The sequence below is a fragment of the Esox lucius genome, chromosome 25, assembly GCF_011004845.1.
Source record: "Esox lucius isolate fEsoLuc1 chromosome 25, fEsoLuc1.pri, whole genome shotgun sequence".
NCBI classification, from domain to species: Eukaryota; Metazoa; Chordata; class Actinopteri; order Esociformes; family Esocidae; genus Esox; species Esox lucius.
In genome coordinates this window covers 4379048-4399961 of record NC_047593.1, presented here as the reverse complement: position 1 = coordinate 4399961, position 20914 = coordinate 4379048, and the positions used below count along the sequence as shown (strand labels likewise).

The 20914-nt window shown below is 43.3% G+C and overlaps 1 protein-coding gene across 3 annotated transcripts in view; it reads left to right on the top strand.

Annotated features, from left to right (window-relative positions):
- ctnna2 (catenin (cadherin-associated protein), alpha 2) overlaps positions 1–20914 on the top strand; it is a 524553-nt gene that overhangs the window by 430948 nt on the left and 72691 nt on the right. The gene's annotated exons all lie outside the window — the stretch shown is intronic.

Below are 20914 nucleotides of genomic sequence, written 5' to 3'. Positions count from 1 at the left end.
CCATGTAGTGCTTTTGTATTTGCATCCATTTGAATATTTCCCCTCGTCCCTTAACTCCCAGCTTTGCATAGCTTTTGTTTCGCCCCTACTATTAATTCTGTGTTTCCTAATGTTGGAACGCTTGCTCCAATTAAAAATGCATTGTTTACAATAGGCTGGGTTTAAAGAAAGTATTTACATCAGTGGGGGGTGAAAGGCACTATTTTGTTCCATATCATTTTGTTTCTCTTTAATCAGAGACAAATACTATCGCTGGGGTTTTAAAAAACTTAAAATAGGGCTGTCTGTCTCAATTCATTCTTAAACTATTAGTGCTACCTTTTAAGACACGTCTTAAATGGATTGTATTGTCCCATACAAGTGAAACGTGAAAAACACACCGTCCTTGTTCTCTTTCAGACTGTAAGCGGACCGAAAGCATTGAAAGCTTAATAGACTGTAACCTGTAATCTTACGAGTACATGGAAGCTCACATCTCCCCTGTCCATTTTCAGAGTTGTCAGCAGTAATAAGGCCTACCAATGCCACTGACGTCGTCCCCATTTACAATCTGAATGAAGCAGTTAATCGGGTCTAAGAACAGATTTTTTCCAGGGTGTCATTCTCTGTGACCTATTCAAACACGTAAACTCTCACACTAGAGGAGTCGGAACGCGGCCTTTCATTTCTGCTGCATCAGTTCATTAACTCTCCGTCCTTTAGATTTAAAGCAGCAACCTTACTCTAGGGTGGCAGGCTGCGAGAGGACACAGAGAACAAAAAGATAAAAGAAATCGTCAATGATTATGCAGAATCAATAGGGGAGCCAAATGCAACCAATATTGGATCGGCCTTCGGAGCTTTTGGCGGCGCGAGATGGACTGCGGCAGTAAATATTATTCCCGGGACGCGGAGTGCATTAAGCTGCCGTGTCGGGAAGCAGCGGTGGAGGGCCGCGCGGATGGATGACTGCCGGAACAAGTCTATTTGTGATGACCCGGACCTTTTGGACCAACGGTTAATCCCTGCTCCTCTCGGGAGTTATGGGTCTCCGAGGAAATCTGGGCTAGGGAGATGGGAGCGGAACGGGACGGCTTTTGGTGCGGGCCGAGGTGGCGATACATCATCTCACCTCCCTTCGTCTCCTGTCAAAGCCGCCACAAGGGTCAGATCTCCGCTCCAAAAATAAGTGAGTCATCAGCATGGGAACTCCATCAGATCAGTGTCTCATCACCGGTTACACCTGTTTACCAAATTATCCAAAGTCAGCTGATTGCTATGGGGCCGGGGAGTGGGGGGGGGCTTAAATAAATCTCAGAAGACAAACTGTAGCCGTCCGTCACGAGGCAGTGTCAGAAATGCCCGGCCTCAGCAGTCAAAGGCGGCAGCAGTGGATTAATAGGAGCTTTAACGTGATTTGACTGAGTTGTAGGGTAATCGGATCAATAATACCGCGGGCTACAGCCAATAAGTTGCAGGTGTGGTGGGAGCCTCAACCGCCGCGGAAGTCAGAGCCGTGGTATCCAGCATCGGCACAGACCGTTGTCGTCACAAAACTCCCTCCCCACAGCACACCCGACACTTTCCAGGAGTCAGGAGGAGGAAACGGGCAGGATTTAGAAAAACCTTCAAACCTGAGAACACAGGCATTAAGTGTTGTCAGCAGCAGAGCTAATAGAACCAAAGTGCAGCCCATTTTCTTTGCACTGTTGCTGACGTCATTTTGTGTTTTCCGCGCGTAGGAGGAGGTATTTTAAGTCCTCAGAGAGGTGAATCTATTACAGAAGGTCATATTTATAATGGTACACCTAACGCAGGGAAAAACACACAGAACGTTCATGAATCTTGCGGAGAAATCATTATGAATTGATTAACTGGAAAAGTACAGAGTTCTCATTTACAAACGTGTCGTGGCAACGTTAATGCAGGAACAAACACAGCTAATTTGCAAATCTTTTAGAATAATTCTGTCCTCATTATTTCAACAGTTTCTAATAAATTTATGAATATGCAGAGGGGACGACAATGTTCCTTTCACTAGAAAAACAGAAGAGTACATAGACCTATTTGTTTAATTTCCTTGGATAGCTAAAATGCTGCACTGAACCCAACACCAGCCAACCCTGAACCAGCATAGCTATAGCATTGTCTTAGGGTTGCAAAACGTTAAGACTGATTAGCCCCCAAATTGAAAGGGTGGCCTATGGAATTAGCCTTTTCATCTCCAATCTAGAGTACAGTTACTGCTGCTTAGTGGCCCATTATGTCCAGCCATGGTCCCTGTGGACCGGACTGGATGAGATAAAACTGGGGTATAGAGAGGGAGGGAGGGAGGCAAGAGCGGGAAAGAGAGCGGGACTGAAGAGGGAGGGGGGAATCAGCCCGGCAGTAGAGATCTGGGCTAGATTTGGACTGCGACTGGCGGAATCCCTTTTACCGGAGAGTCCGGTATCTGTGTGACAGTAAACCCAGTTGCCCTTCTCACACATCCAGGCTAGCAACATCAGGTCATCAGTCCGTCAGCTCCCGTTTACACCTCTCCTCTAATGACTAAGTTGAAGAGGGAGGGACAGAGTGGGAGAGAGTGGGGGAGTGGGATGGAGGGAGAGAGTGGGGGAGTGGGATGGAGGGAGAGAGTGGGGGAGTGGGATGGAGGGAGAGAGGGAGTGGGCGAGGGAAAGAGAAAGATTGGAGAGATAAAACATAGACACAGAATAAAAACACTGTCAAGTTTACGTTGGCTTTTTCTCAGTGGCATAATCCTTGCCTCGTCTCACATCGTCTCCTCCATAAAAGACATTGGAAAAGGTCAAAGTGCACAAGAGGTTAGGCAGGATTGTGAAATTGAGAGAAGGCCCTCAACTTCACATAACAGCCTGGAATGGCTGCCATGACATTAGTGATGAGCCTCGCTAAAGTTAACAGAAACAGGTGAATTGTCTCTCTAAGATTAGACAAGTTAAGCTTGAAGCCAAAATCTGCATCAGCAATCGTGTTGACAAGAATGGTACTTCCATCATTCCACTACAGCAAAAGGCACGCAGGCGAAGTTCCTATCATGTGACGGCGACACGACTCTAAGTGGATTATGGGAGATTAAATTTGACAGAGGAAAGAGAGGCCTAGAAAATAAGTCTTGACATTGCAACTGTGTCTATGTCTTTATTGCTTTGACTCCCATTCAGCATAATTGAAGGGCCGTCTTAAGGCACGTCCCAAATTGCGTCATCACGAAGTGCACTACCTTTGACTGGGGCCCTTTTCGGTCCGATTGATGCATCGCTGCTTGTGCTTAAAGTCAGGTTAACGAGGTCCTCACCGTGCAGGAAACATGTCTAGACATCCTGACTTTCCGACTAATGGCCATCGAGGCCTTTACATGGCTTCACATCGGGGATGGATCCAGTGCTGCTACCGTGTATTTAACACAACACTTTCTCAGACGGAGTTCCCAATGGGCCCCTGTAACCTTTGAAGGACTCATTTGCAGTGTACCATTTAGGACACAAAGGGCTGTTTAGGAGCCTTTCCGTGAAAAGGCTGAGTATTGAGAGCTCATGCTGCATGCACAGGACAACCTGCCATTAGTCAACTCCAGGCAATTATGCTGAAAAATTCATTTAAACTGGAGAAAGGAAATGTTTTCAATTTGGGAAATCTCTCAATTCAGTTTTATGATTCAAGGACATGTGAGGCTCAACGTTTGGTTTCTTTTGAAAAGTGTGAGGGCCCCTCAAAATATCACATCCAGGCTCCAAAGGATTATTTATAATTGTGTTCTGCTGGGCGGACACACTTCTGGCCACTACCTGCGTATGTATAGGGTTATTCGAATGGATGTCCACATTTGACACAATGCACTGCCACGGGCATCTATTTATTTTCTAGATTTATGTTTCCCAGGCAAATTTGTCTGCCACATCTAGTACTTATTCCGATTGATGCACATTTTCCATTGTCTTGCGGACAAGGGCCAATTAATGTTTTATATGTTGTTTTAGAAAGCTGCAGTCAGAGCTGGGTTCAAATAAAACGAGAAAATATGTGTTAATACTTGCCTGCCAAAACATGTTTAAATTGGCCAATGGGAAGGGTTCAAGTTTAACACTTTTGTCAACATTTCTGTTGGTTCCCTCTGCGTTGTACGAGTTCAGACGACCCTAGGTAAAATGTATTAATGATTCTGAATGCTATTTGAACACAGGTCTGTTGCGCTCAGGGTCTGAAACGGGGAAGTAAATATGAGACACAATGCTAATGCGTCTGGAGTTATTACCCATCAGCCCTGGCGGCCCTCAAGTGCCTGTTCTCTACCCTCGCCTTCTGCTCCCCCGCGCCATAAAACTCAAATTAAAGTCGATCTCCATTTCATCATGGCCCAGTGAAGGATAGAAGTGAAGCTCTTGGCCCTTTGTCTCACCTAGTCGTCAAACACACACTGGAGTACACACAAAGAAACACACAATTACATACACAACTACATGAGCACGCATACACACACACGCACACACTTTGCATTCCCGGCATACACACACATCACTATACTGGCACATGTCGGTCTAGGATGCCCGGCTGCCCCAGTGATCTAACTCTCATCACATTATCCCTCAAATCATTCTCCCTAACACTTCAGATCCTGTGCGCACACACACACACGTACACATAAACACACTTAATTCTAATGCTCAGTCAACTAAACCCACCATGACACTACATAGATATTCACTGGAAGAAGATGGATCACGTTTGCTGGATAATTGGAGAAGAAATGTCAGCAGTAGGTTTTACAGAGGACTTGGTAGGTTTTAGGTTAGGGTAGATTATCCCTGGGCCTGAATTGCAGAAGACACTTCATGCTTTTGATTCAATTTCGCTGGAAGACCCGGTCGGTTCAATGTAGGCAGTCACTGAACTGGTCATTGATCTTAGTTGTTCTGGTATGTACTTGTGAGAGTGTTGTGCTGTACCTGCGACACTCCAGAAGACCACTGCTCTGTTTATGTACTGCTGTTTCCCATTCAACTCCCTCTCTTTGATTGATTGAGGCCCTTTCTAGCGGTTTATCCCTTTGTCTATTCAAATGTGCACACACTGTGGCGTGGATGGATTAGGACAGCACTAGACAGAAGAGAAAATGTACGAAAGAGAAAAAGGCCTCTGTTTGAAAAATTATTTCCCTTTGAGACTTTAGCCCCTCGAATTACAAACACACACACAGAGGAGAGGCCACAATAAAATCTGAATGGAAAGGGGGATATGATAGTTGTCTCTGCTATTTTAGGTCTGGCTCATGCAAAAGAAGGGCACCCAGTCCGTTGAACACAAAGGGCCTGAAAAGAAATGGAGTGTATCAATACAGCCAGAAAAGAATGACATTATCCTCTTCTGATAGCATTGATTCACCTTGTTTTAAATAACAACCCCCACTCGACTACAGACCTCGCATTTTGTCACTGTGTCTAAATCAAACTGCGAAAAGCGAGACTTCCCGGGAAATTCTATATGATTTCCTTTGGAAATGGAAGCGTTCGCTTCGCCCAAGACCTGCCCAAGCCTTGCATTATTAGTTTTATGGATTCCAGTGAGCGAGGTCTGTAGCCGAGTGTAGCAGCTGATTCTTTAGAAGCTTAGATTGATTGGCTGTATCGATCACTCCTTTTTCCAACTGCATTGCTAAGATACCTACTGAGTCCCAAATCATGCCCTATTCCTAATTTAGAGCACTTTACTTTTAACCTGGCTGTGCAAAGAGCAAAAAACTAAATGCTGCCCTATTTAGGGAATAGCATACATTTGGTACACAGGCTCCGAACCAGGGTGTAGATATTTCCTTAGTCGTCATCTTTTTAACAACCGCTTTATGATGGCAAATTAAACCACATCCGGCCACTGTTTTACCTCAAACCGGCAGCAGGTTAATGATTAATCAGAAATCTGTTCCCCCGTCATGAATGGTTCCCTCCGGTTCTAACCACGGTCAGGTGATCCACTTCACTGCGTTCTGCGCTGCCCCACTGCTGACTTTGATCCGTCTCTGTCATTAGCGCACTGTGTGTGTCCGCTCGCGGTCGTGCTCGCCTCCCCAGACACACGCGTGTGTACGCACACATGCGCTTCTTCCTGTGGCCGCATCAATCCATGGGTTTTAGGGGCACTGTGCATCCTATTAATGATGTAGGGTTACTTGGAGAATATTCTCCAAATTTCCCGGTTGCCAGTTTTATTCCATGTACCTGAAAGTGACCGCATCAGAGGGCCACGTTTGAGCTCTGGGAAACAGGGTGAACACGTAGTTGTTTGAGACTAGTTACCCTTCGATTTAAATGCAACTGTATGCTTCTATGATTGCTGTTGTTTCTGTAGCATAGGAAGCGGAAAAAATTGATTGGTTTGTTGTTCATGGTGAAAAATATGTTGTTTAGTCCTGGAGCCAGGCAGTTTACCCTAACTGCTCCCAGGACCTCATCATGGCATCACCACGGACCTCCCAAGGAGATTACCCAAGGCAAAAGTGAAATCTTGGTTGGATGTTGTGTACAAACTGACAAATTTCCCATCATTTTTTGTGGATTTGTATCCCATAATAATGAATTGATTTTTAAAAGAAAAAGCCACCGGATTGAGGTACCAATAACAATACGTAAACATTAAAGTAAAGCCATCAAAGTCCCAGGCTGGTTTGTAACTAAAAGCCCAGGGTTGAAAGACACTGTGAAAACAAGAGAGAGTGGGAGAGACAGAGAGAGGTAACGGGTAAGAGAAAATAAGGGGGTGAGGAAAAATAAAGAATGAGAAAGTGACAGGCAGAGAGGAGAGACAGAGTTTTACAGAGAAAGAGAGAGTCCGAATGAAGAGCTCTTAAGGGAGGCTGGATAAACTAGATGGACGCACCTTCTGCCTCCATCACCTTTGGACTGTATTCTGTGGCAGGAGACACACACACAAACACACACACACACACACACAAACACACATACTGATAGCCTTCTGCCGGGAGGTGAGAATCAGGGGTTTGTTTGAGATTCTCAGGTGTTGGTTGGTACAGCCGTTAATGAACACCAGGCCCCTGTGGACACATGAAAGGAATAGCTCCAGATGGACAGAGGATTGGAAATTGGAAAGAGGTAAAGAAAACCACGTGTTAGGAGAGTGAGAGAGAAAGGTTGTGATCTCTTAACTTGGCTGAAGGAGGGGAGAACTCTTGGGAACTCTTGGCCTCAGACTCAGAATCTAGTTCTCCCTCAGGGCTGGCATTAAAGTGACGAATGTGACAAACGCACCGTTGTGGGGGAATTTGTGACCTGTTGAAGGAAAATCACCAAAGAAGTGAGGTGAAATAATTTACTTCAAAGACAAATAGAATGTTGTTTGAAACATGAGCAAATACTCTATCACTTTAATGATGTGAAGCAAGAACAAAGGAGTTCTATCTAAAAGCCGACATTGAGACAAAGCTGCAGGCATTCAGATCGTATCAGTGTTTTGCTCTGGTGATTATTTTCTGTATGTCATTCATAGGCAAAAATCTAAATGTTTCCATTTAATCTAAGTACAGCACTAAAAGAAAAGCTTCTCTTCGCTTGTTTTTGACGGACCGCGTAAGCGGAGATCGCCAAGAAGAGCGAAAATGCTGATGATTTGGATGTTCATAGGTAATGTAGGGAACTGGTTTCAAGAAGCGTGGAGGTTCTACTGATTGGTTTGACAATGCAGGAAGTAAACAGACACCACATCTCTACACGCATATCACGTGCACCCACGTGCACTGTTTAAATAGCATGTTGGTTAAAGACAGTGTGCCACATAGGAAACCACATTTCAAATTCAGCCAGGGCAAAAACAACCATGCCTTCTAATGGCGGCCCGGCTGAACTAGGCCTGTCTGGTTCCTTTTCTTGTTTTCCTTTCTCTTTTATCTATGCATTTCTGTTTGCAGTACTTTTGAACAGTACTTCACAATAGCTTGAGAAAACAGTTGTTATTGCCATTGACCACTATTTCTGGGATTGAGGATCCATCTCAAGGTTCTTCAATCTTTTCTACCTTTTAATATAGAATGAATTGCAGGACCGAGTGGATACCTTGAGCTTTTTAAACATATGGCATTCATTTTGCTTTGTGTAAAATCTAATGTGCACATTGAACTAAAATAGTTCATTTATTGTGAATTTGAAATTGGGGGAAGTTAAATGCTGTGTGCTCAAAACTGTGCACGTCAAGAGGTGCCAAACTTACCTGCAAATGGTTAGAAGGTTTCATCTTGCACGTGGCTGACAATGTATCCCAGTTTTCAAGGATGCCATTTCCAAGGTTTACGTTCACATTCATTTCCAATTAATAAATAATGAGCTGTGTGATGGTCTGAATACCACAAGGTTTCCCTCTTGCTCACGCCAGATGAGCTGGTCAAAAGGGTAGGATTCTAAACATGGACTAGCAGATGGCCCTCCCAGCCTGTGCCGTCTGCCCTGAATAGCAATTAGTTACTGTATCAAACTCGATAATGAATATCAACGGCAATGAATTTTTTTTAATAATTTTTCATTATTTTCAAACACGCCTCTTTAGGGATTCTTTAGTCGTGCCTGCAGTTGAACGCGGTCATGCGTCTAGATTTGCATATGCGCCCTTTTTCCGGCAAGACAAAGCGTTTCATCAAGGCATTCCGATTCATCAAAGTGTTCTTAGCAACCTAAATGAATACCATCCAAATACATGAATTGGTTCATTAAATATAGAGTCTGTTAAATTATTTCATTTTTATTGTTGTGAGGATGTAGTCATGTTTTTCTGTGTGGTCTTCGGTGGGGATTATCCCTGATTTTGTGATATCCAATTTGTGACGAAGGCCCTGCTTCATCATTGCGACGGCCCCCAGACCTAATCCGTGAGCAGGATTTGAATCTTGGCCTCCCAATGAAGCAGCTAACTGGGAGGAATTGACTTTATAACTGCGCCATTCAGGGGCCCTAGATAATGATATAGTTTCTGCATTTGGCCATGAGATGTTATATGTGGTGCTGTCTGTATCTGTGTGTCTGCCTCTCAAGACAAACTAACATAATCTTTGCACTGAGCTAGTAGATTTTGTTTTAAACTGAAAATGTTCCTTCTTTCTGACTGCTGGGATGTTAACCCCCCCCCCCCCCCCCACCCTGGAGGGACGTTAGAAGAAAAATATGGAAGACAACAAGCAATGTCCCCAAGGAGTTGCTCCTTCCGCCTGTCCCCTTAGGGGAAGCCCTAATTTTGGAGAGATGCGCTGCCTGCCTCATCTTACATCATCAAAGAGGCCCCGGCGCTGCTCATGTAATATTAACATGTGTTAAGTCAGCGAGCAGAAGAAGTGAGCTGTTTACACAACATTAGCTTGCCGTCCCACATGGAGAAACACAGAAATGGCGGCCATTTTGTTGTTCACCGATCAGGGCCAGGTAGGGTGAATGACCTCTCAATGGGCTCGGGGTCACCAGACGCCCCCTCGTTCTGAGGCTACCCTCAGAAAAAGACAGGAAGTAGTGGTATACAGCTTAAAGTGCAGTTGGGCATTTTAAAACAGGGTTGATGAAATACAACCGTGGCCATTTTTGTTTGGGTTGGTTTTTGAGATACAGTTCCTGTATGTATCTCCTTGATCTGGTCTGCCTCCTCAGTCTTATTCATTTTCTGTCTGTTCTCACTCTTGCTCGCTTGTCCATTACATCCACTGTCATTTATATTGCTTTGAGTTTGCCATTTCTTCTCAGTTGCACGTGTTTACCTCAGCACTTGTTTCAGCAGACTCTCTGGTAGGTTGCCTTCTCAACCAAATGCCTTCTCACCAGAGAACAACTCTTTTCCCTTTGACTGGCAACATGCTACCGATGACTGAACGTGACGTCATTGACCAATCCGGTGTCTCCATGTCGCTGCAGTGTGTTGGTTCCGCTACCGCTATTATTCATGTCTGTCATTCTCCCTTCTAATTATATGCTTCTCTACACACTCCACTGGTTTCCAGTTGAAGCTCACATCTGCTAAAAGACTACGGCGCTTGCTTACGAAGCAGCAAGTGTAGCTGCCCTTCCTCATACTTTAGTAAGTAAGAAAAACGAACAGATACTGCTCCTTGGTCGCAAAATGACTGAAATGGGAATGTACCCAAGGTTATTCTATTATGTTTTCCTGCTCTTGATAGGGACAACAGTAGCTTGGTGGGTGGGGTCAGTGAAGGGGAATCAAGACGACCCTCGATGGTGAGCTGTTTGACACGGATGACAGTTGAAAGCTTACAATCAGAATGCTTTGTAAGGTGTATTGGGCTATGGCTGCTGCTCGACTTAAATCATCTGGAAGGAAAGTCCATTAATCACACTGTGGCTCATTTACCATCTTGTTTTATGTAAGGGGCCTGATTTGCACTCGTAGCACTGTCATCGTGGAAAGAAAGGTGGATGAGAGGGAAAGAACGAAAGGAGAAGCGAAAGTGCTTCGCAAAGAAGAAAAACCATCAATTCTCATTACGGAAAATAGATCATCATTCCTAATTAGAAGCCTCGAGCCTTGTTTTTTTTTCTTCCATCAGGGTACAAATACATAATAAAACAAGCTAGCGACGTACGGGTGCCGCGCCGGGCTCCCCAGTCGTCCCTCGCCCTCCTCTGATTAATTAGGTGAATGGATAGATGCTGAAGGAGTCTGTGATTTGTCCCGAGATAGCTTATTAAATGCACAAGTGTAATTTATTGAAGGTCGAGTCCTTTGGGGAAATATGAGCTCAGTTTCCACTGTGCATGTTCCACTGTTGCCTAGACAAGACTAACGCTCCTAGGGAGATACAGTATTTGTCCTATTTCCTATTTTTTTCCCCCTCTCCTTGTTTGTCTCAAATAAAAATCACACAACGGCTCTCTTGTTATATTTCTGGGTGCCAAATGTCATTGTATAAGACGCGACCCCAAATAATCCAGTATGGGCCGTAACCATCATATCCTCTTGTGGTCAAGAATGTGCACAGTGCGCACAGCCTGTGAGTCCATTCAGGGAATGGGCCTATTTTATGGACTGGAATATTTTGTGCGAATTGCATCATAAATGATGTCCTCCATCACACGTGTCCATTGCATCATCAATGGCAGTCCTCGCCCATCTTTGTAGGCTCTCCATCAAAATGAGTTAACATTACAATGTTTGATGTGACTTCAGGCCCAGATTCTTTCTATTACTAATAACTGTGACTTATACTGATAATTTAACTTCTTATGTTGCAAGACTTCAGGGTTATAGGAAGGATAAATCCATCCTAGTCACTCATAAGCTGGTCTACTACGCGGACGTATATTTTCCTTATTGATTTGTATCCAGCTGAAGGCTAGACAGATGAGGTCGACTCAATATAGTGTCCTTAGTGGAGTGAATGGAATGGTATTAAGCACAGGATAACCCCTTCTGTTATGTGTTTAACATCATTTAATTCACTCTGTTCCAGACATTACTATGAGTTTGTCCTCCCCTATTCGGAAGCCACCAGCCGCCTGGGGTTTATATGCTATTTTATGGGTACTTCCTTTCAAATTGTTTTGCTTCTTTTATACAGGGTTAAACACAGCATATGTCAATTTTATTCATGCTTGAGCTATTGTATCCTTGCCTTAATTGCCCAAATGCTTTGTTTTAATATGTTTATTGTTAAAAAAATCTAAGCAGAAGTATAACAAAAATGTGTCTGATAAACACCCTTTAAAAAGGGTAACTGTTTAGAAGAAGTTCAATGACACTGTTTTCATGTTCAGTCACACATTTCTCATGGTGCTCAATATGCCAAGCGGAGTCTGTTGAAAAGCATTATAGTAATACATTGTGAGAACCTGTAAAGGAGGTGATTGAGATGCCTACATAAGATGGGGGAGGGGGTCGGCAGGTTGTGATAGGTGTTTCCTTAATCTAGGAGCACTATAGATAATTGGGGTCAGCTGTGTTGGATAATTAATATTATCGCCAAAAATGAAATATGAAGGAAGGGGTAGAGGTGGTGTTGGGGGGCGAGGGAGGGGTATTTCCCCTGGTAATTGCTTCTGTGGTTTAGTTTAAGGTGACACAGAGGTTGATTTAAATGTCAAGCGCAAGGACATGGTCGACAGGCAGCGCTACATTGTTGTTACACAACTGCTAGGATTTTCTCTGTATTTCCCCCAAACCCCATGATTTTGTCACGTATTAACTGGTCCTCTGCTAATGCAGTTCCCAAAAAGTGTCGAAGATGGAGTACTTTCAGTACAGAAAAGAAAAGGAATGTGATGCCACGTTCTGCTAACAATACGTCACCATGAAACTTCTTTTTGTATGTCTTTGTACCTCAAGTTCTTGGAAACCTTACTGCTGACATGTAACTTTTTTATAGAAAAAAAGAAAAAAAGATGATTTGATTGAAATAACTGTTTAGTTTTGCAGCCTCTAATGGCACTCCTGTGCTATTCTTGCTGCGAATATCCGATGGGGCACCTAAGTCTATGATTGACAGTAGCGAATGGATACGCTATCGTCAGCCGCGGTAGCGTCGATGCCTCCACAAAGGACTTAGCGCTGAAGCATTTGCAAATTGGATAGCTTGTGTGCAACTGGGGCTTGGGGCGGCTCAACAATGGAGGCCAACAATTCACACCTGTGAACTCTTGTTTTAGCTTAGAATAGCCTTAGGGCTGATCCTAATGCTACTGCTTCTCATTCTACGCCTGCTTGGCGGTTTTATAACAACTTGAAATGAATAAAAATGGAAGATACATAAAGGCACCCGAGCACAAACACAACATACCTAATTTAATCTTCCTCTTTTCCATTCTCCGTGACCCAGACTGTGTTATCTCCCTCCTCAGTACTTCTGGCTTTCTTTATTCTCTATTTATTTCTTTATTTTCTCACCAGTTATTTTAGTCAATGGGCGGGTGCAGTAGGAGGAGATAAGCTGACTGGCTCTTACTTCTACTACTACTACTAGTAGTAGTACTACTGCTAATAGTATTACATAATACTACTAATACTAGTACTACTACTACCTCTTCTAGTTCTACTTCTACTACTTCTACTATTTGCACTACTCTTATTGCTACTAGTACTACTTCCTCTTCCAGTGTCTCTGCTACTAATACTACAGTACTACAAATATTTATGCTAAAACTACTACTATCACTATGATTACCGCACTACTTGTACTACTGATGTTACTACTGCTTATGCTGCTGCTACTATTATTACTACTATTTATACTACTACTGTACTACTACTAGTAGTAGTAATAATAACAGTACATTGTGTGGGACACTACACACACACACACTCTTTGAGTTTTTCTCATTCACACATGCGTCACCATGACAAAGTGGCTATGTTGCTTTGCAACAGAATGTGTGTGCCTTTGCGATACAGCCTGCACACACGCATACACAAACACATCATGTCACCCACACAGTTGCTGTAATTGAGCTAGGATTCCAGTTTACTCACCTGTGGTATTTTAACATGTGTTTTCTTAGCGCCATCGCGCTCAGTTTAATTAAGCCTTGCAGCAGTGTTCTGTTGCATGTTACGTCGCCTGTGTAAATCACGCTAGCTCCGTTAGCCGCAGTCTATGCACATACCCTTACTGTATGTTCACGGTTACCAACAGACTTACAGACAGAGTTTAAGGGTAAGTTAACACATTTATTAGTTGGTTAGAGAATACCGCTAAAGGACTGCTTCATAAAAAATACGGACATGCAGCCCACACATAGACTCCCATTTGTCTCTGTTGTTAACGTGGTAGCCAGTCACGAGTGACTGTTATTTAGTATGTGATGTGACTAATTGTTGTGTAATATGTCACTGGATCAAGCCAATTAATTGTGTCATTATTTTGGTGAGTCACATGCATTTATATGATTCTTATTTTTCTCAGTTGCGTAATACACTTGTATGGGTCATTTGTTAAACTGAATATTCTGTATTGTGAGGTTTTACCTGGTGTCTCTGCTAAGCGGAGACTTCCGTCTGTGTAAGCGACTTCTGTTAGTGCACTGGAGGGAAAGCCGGGCTCCTCTGCACTTTCAGCAGAAGGACGGAGGTCTTGGGTGGGAGTGCTACTGCCACTGTGAGGTAGAAGTGTATGTAGAAGAAGGCTGTTTGTGAAAGTACTCTAGTTGTGCATATTATTAACCCGTTTAAGATTATGTTCTTTTTTCTTTTTATTTATTTTGAATAACTGGAGCAACTGCATCGACATATCATCACAGCCACCTCCCCCAATCCTCCTCAAACACATCTTGTCAACGCTGTGTGCTCATCCCAGACCCGGGCCTGTTCAGTATGACCCCTCTCCTTCCGACTGAGGTCCATTGGACCATAAAACAGACAGTGTCCAAGCTGTTAAGGACACCAAGGCCCTGTTTACTGTCTCTCCACACCTCAGTAAATATCTAGCGCACATGTAGTAAACATAAAAACAATTAGGGTGGGAGAGAGGAAGAGTGTGGTTTTTTTTCCGGGAAAAGAGAGAGAGACGAGTCAGATGACAGCAGCTTTTGAGTTATAAACCGGGAGGGACATTGGTTCTTCCATGCGGTCAGTTCTATACCACGCATGTTTGACATGCCTTAGGTTCTCTGAACCCCTCATTGGTTCACGTTAGATTAGACTAAATCATCGGGAATGGAATTGTTCAGTTGGATTAGGGGATATACACACGAACACGCTTTCTCCATGTAATGCCACTCAGAGAGGCCACCATTGGACAATAAAGTGTCGCCATAAGCTCGGCAGTCTTTCTGACCTCAAGCACAATGTAACTCAGCGCACGTCACCATGAATGAAGCTGTCACTTCAAGGCCGGGAACCACGCCTGAAGGGTATTCTATCATCTCATGGGCTTGCATCATCCTAAACCTTGTTTATAGTGCATTAGATCATTTTTATGTTATATCACATAGTTCTTTTCCCTAACAGCGTAAAGGCTTTTGGCTTACTCACTGTACAGTGTTTTGGATTGAAATAATTCCCTCTTCTAGAAATAAGCCCAGCAAGATTTTTGTCCATTGTGTCAAGCAGGTGTATCATTCAGCAGCAGATACTAGTCTAAACTCACAAACGCACATATCACAGCTTATGCTTCATTAATAGCTACACTGCTGTTAGCCAGGCAGGTATTTGATGACATTCCAGTTGAGTGAGCTTTCATGTTTGAAAATGAAGGCCTAATGCGTTCACTTAATTTGAAATGTCCATGCGTAAACAACTAAAAGTACTTGGACAGCATTTCAGAAATCAGAAATTAGCCCAATAACATTTTGGTCCACATTAACAGGCATGTGTGCTGTTTAGCAGCACGTTTTATCACCTGTAGCCTAAACGAGGCATAGCACAGAAGCTCAAAAAGAACTTGACAAGAAGAACTTTGATCAAGCATTAACTTGTTTTACATCTGCAATTAACATTAGCTAGGCTACAGACTAATAACTGTCAACATGATTTTGTTGATAGTGAGCATCATATCAATGATGTCCCTAAAAAAGTAATTTAACTGCAAGGAGTTACTTAAGACAATGTTCCTAATTGATGTACCTGTTACACCTGTCTCGTGTTACGAGCCAGAGTCGCCCATGTGAACTCAAAGAAATGAACAAATGTAATTAGTTGAACTAAAAAGTTCCTATGTTATGCCAAGAAAGCTAAACAAAATTGACGGTAGCCATCAACGACTTTTACATAAATAAATATATTGTTTGTGTGATTTTGTTGTTGATTGCTCGGGACCTCGGCTCGGGAAAAGGTGAACCTCTCATTCGATTATTCTACATTTGCATAACAAAAGGTTGCAGAGAACCTGATCCGTCTGACTCTTGTTTCCATCATAGGTCAGGAAGCAGACAGGACCCACCCCCATTCAAGCTTATTTCACTCATTAAATTGCAAATCAATTTATAAAATGTTTATAATGCGTTTTTTGGATATATTTTTTTGTTATTCTTTCTCACACTGTTCAAATAAACCTACCCTTAAAATTATAGACTGATCATTTCTTAGTGTGCAAATGTACAAAATCAGCAGGGGATCAAATACCTTTTTTCCTTCACTCTAGATGCAGGCAGGAGTGAGCAGAATGCAAGAGAGCTGGTTTATATCCCCTACCCAAAGGTGGGGGTGGTTTACTGACCTAAGGATAACAAAAACTAGTCCTGAAGAACAGACCCCTTATCAATTAGGTACACATTCTAGTCTGTTCTGGGGCGATCTTATGACAGAGTGGTGTCATCTTGAGAAAAATGCCAGCTAGGCCATAACAAGCAAACCTTTTGTCCCCAAATTCACACCTTACCAAAACATCTGTTAACCGTAAACATTCCAATGATTGCCTACTACTGTAGGATAGAAATTACATACATAGGTATACATGTCTATAAAAAATAATGAAGAATCAACGAATATGTAAATAAACATAGAACTGACAAGTGTTCTGTATAAAAGACTGTAGACTGGGATCAGTGGAGCTCGGATGCTTCTATTCAGGCCACAATGCATTTCCTGTGTGTGTCGTTGTTTTGAGAACGCGACCATTTAGCAGGTACAAAATATTTCAAGAGTGTTTGTCACTAGCATTGAGGCGACTAAAGCTGAAGCTAAAATAGATTTTTACAACTTGTCTGTTGCTAGGTAGCACGGTCAACGATGACGTGTTCTTTGAAACGAGGAAATGGTGGTGTTTATGAAACAGCCTGAATTTCCATATTTGCTTCAGAGTCCACGTCCTTGAAAGTTGGGCCTGCAGCGGGTTGGCCATTATCTCTTTTTCACCAGCATCACAAGGACACACATCCACGCGCGCGCAACACGGTCGGACATACGCAAGCACACAGAGACGTAGGCCCGATGGAAACTCACACGTAGATATGCGTACACGTACGCGCTCGCGCACAGGCGCCACCATGCTATAGGTACACACGCAATCACACATGCCCACGCGGGCGCCAGCTCCCAGCATAGAGGACAGCATGTTCCTTTACAGAAGTCAGCCTTCTCTCTGATCATCGGAGACACCAGACTGTATAGGATGAAGGGCGACAGGGCATACATTTCAATGAAGTATAAGTCTGAAAATGAGGAAGTCAGAAAGAGATGGAGAGTGACATGGAAAGACATGGAGAAATTGAGAAAATGAGGGAGATATATATATATATATATATATATATATATATATATATATACACACACACACACACACTACCATTCAAATGTTTGGGTCACTTAGAAATGTCTTTTTTTACATACATGAAATTAGTTTGAATAGGGAATATAGCAAAAAAAAGGGAAAAAAAGGAAATATAGTAATTGACAAGGTTAGAAATAATGGTTTTAAAGTGAAATAATAATTGTGCCCCTAAACTTTGCTTTCCTCAAAGAATCTTCCAATTGCAGCAGTTACAGCCTTGCAGACCTGTGGCATTTTAGTTGTCCATTTGTTGAGGTAATTGGAAGCAATTTCACCACATACTTCCTGAAGCACCTCCCACAAGTTGGATTGGCTTGATGGGCACTTCATAAGAACCGTACGGTCAAGCTGCTCCCACAACAGCTCAATAGAGTTGAGTTCTAGTGACTGTGCTGGCCACTCCATTATAGACAGAATACCAGCTGACTGCTTCTTCCCTAAATAGTTCTTGCATAGTTTGGAGCTGTGCTTTGAGAAATTTTCTGTTGTAGGAGGAAATTGGCTCCAGTCAAGAGCCATCCACAGAGTATGGCATGGCGTTGCAAAATGGAGTGATAGCCTTCCTTCTTCCAGATCCCGTTTACCCTGAACAAATCTCCCACTTTACCACCACCAAGCACCCCCTGACCATCACATTGCCTCCACCATGCATGACAGATGGCATCAGGCACTCCTCCCACATATTTTTGTTTTCCTACAACTCAGCAGAGGGGCAGCAGAAATCATCAGGTATCTGAACACCTCAAACTTAGTTTCGTCTGTCCTTAAATGTTTTTCCAATCTTCCTCTGTACAGTCTGTTTTACCCATCTTATTTCTTTCTTTTTATCTGAAAATTTGCTTTTTCTTTGCAACTCTGCCTAGATAGCCAGTATACCGGAGTTGCCTGGTAGGCACCTGTTAGTTTCTCTAACTAGACACTCCCATACCATGGCGTATATGTACCATCTGGCTCAGTTGTGCACCGGGCCTTCCCACTCCCAGCTTGTGCTGCTCCGTGAAAGAGATTAGTGCACAACATTTAAGCCTGTAGTGGAACCTACAACTGCTGATGCTTCAGATACTCAACTAGTCAAAAGAGGGCCAGTTTTTATTGCTTTTTTCATCAGCTAACATTTTTCAGCTAACATTATTGCAGAAGGGTTTTCTAATGATCAATTATCAAGGGCTAAACTTTAAAACACGCTTGACACCATCTGAACCAAATAAGTTTATCTTGGTCTCATCAGACCAGAGGACATGGTTCCTGTAATCCATGTCCTTATTCTGCTTGTCTTCAGCAAACAGTTTGCAGGCTTTCTTGTGCACCATCTTCAGAAGAGGCTTCCTTCTGGGACGACAGCCATGCAGACCAATTTGATGCAGTGTGCGGTGTATGGTCTGAGCACTGACAGGCTGACCCCCCACCATTTCAACCTCTGCAGCAATGCTGGCAGCACTCATACGTTTATTTCCCAAAGACAACCTCTGGATATGATGCTGAGCACGTGCACTCAACTTCTTTGGTCGACCATGGCGAGGCCTGTTCTGAGTGGAACCTGTCCTGTTAAATCGCTGTATGGTCTTGGCCACCGTGCTGCAGCTCAGTTTCAGGGTCTTGGCAATCTTCTTATAGCCTAGGCCATCTTTATGTACAGGAACAATTCTTTTTTTTCAGATCCTCAGAGAGTTCTTTGCCATGAGGTGCCAAGTTGAACTTCCAGTGACCAGTATGAGGGAGTGTGAGAGCGATGACACCAAATCTAACACACCTGCTCCCCGTTCAAACCTGAGACCTTGTAACACTAACGAGTCACATGACACCGGGGAGGGAAAATTGCTAATCGGGCCCAATTTGGACATTTTCACTTAGGGGTGTACTCACTTTTGTTGCCAGCGGTTTAGACATTAATGGCTGTGTGTTGAGTAATTTTGAAGGGGCAGCAAATTTACACTGTTATACAAGTTGTACACTCACTACTTTACATTGTAGCAAAGTGTAATTTCTTCAGTGTTGTCACATGAAAAGATATAATCAAAAATGTACAAAAATGTGAGGGGTGTACTCACTTCTGTGAGATACTGTATATATATATATATATATATATATAAACACACACAGATGAATAGAGAAAGAGAGAGATGGAAAGAGCGAATGATGACGAGACATAGCTTAGGGCTTTTCCTCCATCCTTCTTGAACAGTAATACTCCTGCCAGTAGTGGTCAATCCAATTCAACTCTGCTCCACTTCCTGCTCTCTGTCTGCATCTTGAATGCCACTCCATCCTTCCCTGCAGGGCAATTCCTTCCCACCAGCACCCCTACACCGTTTTGTGAATGAAGGTTCACGGACTACAGGTTTTCTTGGAGTTGCACTAACGGTGTTTGGGCCGTAGCCACTAGGCCCTCCGTCCTCCCCTTAGGCGAGGCTCAAAAAGCCTGCAGAGGGATGCAAGTGTGCCACACTCCCAGGGCTAAAACACCAAGCTTTTTCAACACACCAAGAATCCAGGCTTTGGTTGTGCATGATGCAGGTGTCCGCGAGTCAGATAGGGACCTAGCAGTAGCTGTTGACCTTCTCATGAGTAGGTGTGTGCGATTTTTCACATGTTCCACCTCAAACTGTCATCATTAAATCACTGTCTCACGCCTGAAGCCAATATTGGCTTAAAAAGACAAACCTAACCCGACATATCTGTAAATGTATTTCCTGCTGTGTTGCCCCGTTGGTGTAGTGTGCACATTTGATCTGTCCACATTTAGCCAGTTGCTAATTCTAACAGTCTTGTGGTTTGAACTTTTTCCTCAACCCAAAAAATTGCATGTTTTCATGATAAATGTCTTTCTTGATTAAGAATTAGAAGTTTACCTCAGTTAATGATGCACATTTTTTTGTTATTGTGTTTTGAGTGTTACACTAAGCTGACTTCAAGATCTTCAGTGGCATTTTTATTGCCTTTTTTGCTCGTCTTCACCAAGAGCTCCAGTTATTGCGGAGGGCGAAGTACATACTCGATTTCTCTCTCTCTCCCTCCCTCCCACTCTCTCTCTTCCAACACCCCCTGAGACTTGGTGCATATCTAAAGCTTGTGGCTTTCTTGATAACCAAGCTCTTGTTTCACAGCTCAATGGTTGAGGGTTAACACCGTTTTGACTCACTTCTTATTGCTATTAATCTCCCCCTTATCATTGTGGTGCGTGAAATGTCCCACAGAAGCCATGGACACAAATGGAATGTAATCTACCCATTGTTTCTTCTGCTCTCCCGCTCTCCTTCATCTCTCTGCTATCCGCCCTCTGTCTTTCACTCTCACTCACTCTCCCTCTGTCTCTAATCTCTCCCTCCACGTCTCTAGCTGTCTTTTACCTCTGTCTCCCCCCATTCACTGTCTTTCTCGTGTGTACAGTATCTCCCGCGCTCTCTCTCCCTGTCCCCTGTTGCATCCATTCAGAGGCAGCAGGCTACTGTGCTTGCTGAGTGAATGGCAAGCCAGTGAGGATGAGCAATGGCAGCGCTAAGCCAATCTTAGTCATGCGGCATTGTCATTAGATTAATGGAGCCTTACCGTTCTGTTCCCTTTCCTGGGGAGTGGGGAAGGGATGTGACTCAGCCTTTGACTGGGAATGATTTGACAGTTTGGCGAAAGGCTATTTCAATCATGCAAAACACACGCAGATCAAAAAAGTATTGCACATTTTTACTGGTATCAGACGTTGCAAAATTATCAACAGTAGAGATT